The 5,707-nt window shown below is 45.4% G+C and overlaps 1 protein-coding gene across 2 annotated transcripts in view; it reads right to left on the bottom strand.

The window, feature by feature from the left end:
- The window catches only part of Optn (optineurin), a 32,461-nt gene extending 26,760 nt beyond the window's left edge, over nucleotides 1-5,701 (bottom strand). For both annotated transcript variants that reach the window (XM_013014712.1, XM_013014710.1), the window contains exon 1: nucleotides 5,616-5,701. The gene's annotated coding sequence lies outside the window, so the exon portion shown is untranslated. The remainder of the gene's footprint in view (nucleotides 1-5,615) is intronic.
- Between the last annotated feature and the right edge of the window lie 6 nt (nucleotides 5,702-5,707).

The raw sequence follows: 5,707 nt of genomic DNA on the forward strand, positions 1-5,707 counted from the left end.
CTTTTTTCTTTTTGCTTATGTGGTGCTGAGGAATCGAACCCAGGGCCTCGAGCATGCAAGGCAAACCCTCTACCACTGAGCCACCTTCCCAGCCCTACGATGTCATGTTTGACTAGTGCATATTCTGGAAATATTTCTATAGCTATCACTGTCAACACAGACACATAAATATAAGATATGAAGAAATCCTGAGCTGGGTACTGGTGGCTCACACCTATAATTCTAGCCACTCAGGAGGCTGAGCTCTGAGGATCATGGTTTGAAGCCAGCCTGATTCTGATCTCCAATTAACCACCAAAGAGCTGAAAGTGGAGCTGTGCAACAAGTGGTAGATTATTAGCCTTGAGCAAAAAAGCTCAGGGACAACACCCAGGCCTTGAGTTCATTCCCAAGAACTGGCACAAAACAAAACAAAACAAAAAAACTCCTCAACTCCATTTCTTTATTACTCGTCATTCAGGCAAACAGACAACGTTCTGATGCCTGGATGCACACTAATTTTCCTTTTCACACTTCATGAAAATGATGTTTTCCCATCAAGAACTGATGTGGACGAATTATACAGCAACACAAAGTGAAGGTAACTCCTCTCCTGTGAGTACACACACACACACACACACACACACACACACGCCCCCCCTATTCTACGAAAGTAAGAAGTAACTAAGGTCTGGAATAATGCTTGAAAAAACATACTATTTCCAAAAGATAATATAACCACAGAAACCCCTTTTATTATTTGGCAATACTGGAGTTTGAACTCTGAGTCTTGCACTTGCTAGACATGTACTCCACCACTTGAACCATCCTCCAAATCCCTTTCTGCTTTAGGTTTATTCAGTTAGGGTTTCTCATTTTGCCTGGGCTAGCCTGGGACCCTCCTATCTATTCCATGCACTTAGCTGGGATGACAGGGTCAGACCAGTATGCCTGGCTAATTTGTTGAGATAAGGTCTTGTTAACTTTTTGCCCAGGCTGACTTCTAACAGCAATCTCCCAATCTCTGCCTCCAGAGTAGCTGGGATGGAAGACATGTACCACCACACCCTACTACAAGACAATTGTAAATTCATCTATGTAACAGATATTAAGCAATGATGATATTTGCTGTGTAACTGAATTTCTTTTTTTACCCCCTTTGGAGGTGGGTGGTTGGGACAGAGCCTCATACCCCCAACCTAGCCTGGAACTCTGAATTCCCCTGCCTCTACCTTCAAAGTTCAACCTATAAGCTAACCTATCTGGCTTATGAGCCTCTAGTATCTGGTTTACATAACCAAACTGGTTTAGAAGAGACATTATTTGGAAATGTTCTACCACTTAGCATTAGGCAGCTAAAATACACTTTTTTCCCCACCTAAAAAAGTAATTTGGCTAAATTTCCAGTTGCTGACTTCCCATCAAATTTCATTTTTGCATAAATGACATGGTGCTGACATTTCATAAAATGATATTTACTGAATACTGTTTTTCTACCTATTTTGTAGAAGGATACTAAAAATTCTGTGTAGTTGGTCTAATAACAAAATCCTTGTAATGCATATCATTTACTGGCCAACATAAAGCCCTTTTCAATATACAGTGATTATGTAATACTTCCAAAAGGCCAGGGAAACATTTAACAGATGTTCGGTTTTATTTTATTATATGCACAAATTTCCCCTTAATGGCTTTTTTTCCCAAGCAAGAAGGAAAAGAAAGTGAAAGAGAAGGCAGAAAGGTAGAAGGCAGAAGGGAGAGAGAGGGGGAGGATGAAAGGGTAAGAGAGAGATGGCTTTCTTGAAAACTATTCAGCTTTCTTTCCTCCTGGACCTTCACCTTTACAAAACCCACAGATACAGAATAATAAAGTTAAAATTGGTTCTACTTCAAACTTGCCTAGGTTGCCCACCATTTTTCAAGGACACTGTAAAAAAGCAGGCTTATATAGGGAGAAAGTAGAAAAATCACTTGTACCAGAGCATATCATGTAGCCTTGGGAGCCACCTCGTTTCCTGTGATTACTTAAAAGCTCATTTATCAAGTGATGACCCTTATGGCAGTCTCAGCTCAGCAGCCTTATATTCTTAAGATTCTAGTAAAATCAGTCCTAGGAAAGAAGGGAAGGAAGAAAAGGAGAGAGGAAGGGAAAGAGAGAGGTAAGGAGGGAATGAAAGAGGAAAGGAAAAAGGAAGGAGGGATTTATTTCCATATCTGCTGCCTGAACACTTAACTATGTACATTATTCTTTTTGTTGTTGTTGATAGTTGTGGGGCTTGAACTTGGGGCCTGAACACTGTCCATGAGCTCTTCTGCTCAATGCTAGTGCTCTACCACTTTGAGCCATAGCACCACTTTGTTTTCCGGTGGTTAACTGGAGGTAAGAGTCTCACGGCCTTTCCTGCCCAACCTGGCTTTGAACCATGATCTTCAGATCTCAGCCTCTTGAGTAGCTAGGATTACAGGTGTGAGCGACCAACGCCTGGCACATTCTTATTAATTCCAGAGGACATATCATTCTGGTAGTGACTTGACCTTGTAAGATGTGAGCATAAATCTCATGGCCCTGGAGATAATGTAGTACAATGCTTTGTTTAATGCAAGAACATCTTGTCTGGTTTCCATGGTGTAGGGTCATACAAGGGAGGCTTGGAGATTTTTCAACAACAGGGCACTGACCCTAGCAGGCACTGTCCACCCCATTCCATTCCAGGATGGCTCTGACCGCCAGAAGGTCCTCACGTGTCAAACAGCATCCGACTTCCACTGACTTCTACCCAGTGGACACAATAAGCTTAGGCCCTTACCCTGGTATAGAAGAGTCTTTCAAGTTTCTTGTTCAGACTAATATCTAGCTATTGGCAAATTTTGGTTTGGGTTCACAATGGACCTGAGCAAGATTCCAAAGCTGCATTGACTAAACCCATCAGCATTCTAGAAAATCACTCAGAATGTATACAGACCCCAAAGGAGTTAAAGAAGCCTCACGATTACAGGCATGGGACATGAGGTTGATTTAATATGATACAAATTGAACCTGGATGTCAAGGCAGGAGTGTGGGAGTGATACTTGCTTCTTTCCATTCCCTTCTTCTCCTCAGCCATCAAATCTAGTCAGTTCACTTCTAAAATGCTTCTAAAACCCACCTCCTCTCCATCCCACAGGGGTGACTCAGGAGCTTCTGATTTTGTCTGGACTTTGGCGATGTTGAGCTCCACAGACAATGGGTTGCCTGTGTCATCTACTGCTGTATCCTCAGCACTGAGAACATTATAAGGAAAGGCCAAGCAGGTATTTTAATGAATTTTAATAGCCCCTCAATGGCTTGACTTGTGTCTTTCTCCATTTCAATCCCATCACTGGCTTCATGGTTTCTTTGGGAACAGGACATCATCTCCTGAAAACATACCTATTCTCATATAGAGCAGAGTTTTTACCGAGATAAATAAGGTGTCTCAGCATCTGGGCCCAATTTGTCTATCCACCAGTGTCATTTCCTGTCACCTAACCACTGCTCCACATCAAAGGGCTCACAGTTCCATGCATTCCTAGCCTCTGAGCCCTTCCCTCTTTTATGTCCTTTGCTTGAAATGGCTGGCCCCCATTTGCCCTGGCAAATGGTGACAGTCCAAAGTCCAGCTCAAATATGACTGAAGACTGAACGCTCTCCTCAGGTACCCAAAAGGAATTTGCAGTCATTCTACCTTGGCCTCTCTGACAATCATGATCATCACCGTGTGCATATCTATTTTCTCCATCTTATTCTACCTAGAGACTGGAACACAGCAGGCTCTCAGTAAGTGTTTGTTGAAATGAAATTAAAATACAGTATAATGAGGTACTTGCAAGTCTAACACCGGGGAAATGCTTCTTGCTGTGTAAATGACAAACCCCACATGCTGTTATTGCTGTGGCTTCCCCCACAGTTGCTCAGCATTCATTTCCACATTCTAGACCTCTACTTTGAAAACTTACTTTAAAAATTAGACCTGCTTTCTGAATGACTGCATATCTCATCCCTGGATATTGTTTCATAACACATTCTAATATTTCTTCATCATATATAAGCCAGAGTGGAAACAGTGAAAACTTTTTACCATAATAGTTTAATTACTAACCTTTTCCTTTGAATTTTGGCTTTGCTATTTCATAAACCCTAAAGAACTCATGAAATATGATGTGTATACAAAGCTCAGAAAAGCAGGTTGGGGACTGGTAGGTGTATTTTGTATTCTGTTCCTTAAGGGAGGAAGGGAATATGAGAACCAATTGCTTCAAGAAGTCTACTTGGGCTGAGTGTTGGTGGCTCACACCTGTAATACTAGCTACTCAAGAAGTTGAGATCTGAGGGTCAGGGGTTAGAAGCTAGCTGGGGAAAGAAAGACTATGAAGCTTTTTATCTCCAATTAACCAACAAGAAGCTGGATGTGGATGTGTCACATCTAGCTGGCTGCTAGTAGAGCAGCCAGCCTTGAGTAGGAAAAACTAAGGGGCAGTGTTCACATCCAGAGTTCATAACACACACACACACACACACACACACACACACACACGTCTTGTTGCATAATATGCAACCTAAAGCCCAGTTGTCAAAAAGACATTTTGGTAGTAGGTCCACAACATAGAAACAACTCCAAAAACTTATTCTATGTAAAACCATACCAAGACCCACAGACTCATCAACCCTTGTCCTCAGGTCACATAGACACTTCACTGTATCCGGTCCATTCTAGGGTAGTCCTTGCCCTTGACCTCTGCTCCAGGCAGCTCTCAGCCCAATACAAACCTCAGCCTATCCTGGGAGGCAGTCTGGACTCCCTACCTGTTTCTCCCTAGGCATAGGGCAGCTGTCTGGTAAATTCTGAAGGCATTCGGCATCCCAGCCCTGCCTTCCTTCCTTTCCTAATACTTCCAAGTTGTTGATTCTGTCCTTAGACCCATACAACAGAACTCCTGGTAGTGGAGGTGAGGCTATGCCAGAAGCTTCTTGCATTTTCTGAGTCTCCTTACACACTTCCCAGGGTAAGTGATTCCTTGGAGGTTCTCAGCTTCATGAAACATTCATACTCTTCCTCTCCTCCCCCCACCCACACCCTCCATCTCTGTCTGTGTCTGTCCCTGACACCAGGTTTCATATTAGATAGACCCCACTGAGCCCTGCCTCCCCCCCCACCTTGGAGAGGGGTCACATGGCCATTCGGAGCCCCCTCATTAAGGCAGTCATTTCATGCCTCCCCAAGGGGTATCTTTAGCCATTTCCTAACTATCATCAGGAACTGGCTGCACAATCATTCTCAACCTGTGGGAAGACGTCACCCTCAAACCACCTCGGTGACCTGCGGAGGAAGTCACCTGCCGCGGGCGGGCCGGGGGTGGGTTAGCCTCCTTGAGCTGGCCTGTCCCCCGCCACCCCCCCCCCCACACACCTCCACTACACCCTGATGCCCTTTCCCACCAGGTCAGGGTGGATCGGCTGGGCCTGGAGCCTCCCCGGGATCGCCGTCCCGCGGGAGGGCCGCCCCGCCCCTCACACCCCCACGCGGGCAGCCCGGGGGGGCCGGGAACCGCTTCCCGGGCTTCCCGGGCGCGGGCCCACCCTGCCCGCCCAGCTCGGTTGCTCCCCGTCCGGGCTCACCGGCCGCCGCGATCGGTTCCCTCCGAGTCACTGCGTCCCCGACATCGCGGCCCCGGAGGACAGCTCTGGACCCGGATGCGGACGCCGGCCTG

This window comes from Dipodomys ordii, unplaced genomic scaffold (assembly GCF_000151885.1).
Source record: "Dipodomys ordii isolate 6190 unplaced genomic scaffold, Dord_2.0 Scaffold24, whole genome shotgun sequence".
NCBI lineage: Eukaryota > Metazoa > Chordata > Mammalia > Rodentia > Heteromyidae > Dipodomys > Dipodomys ordii.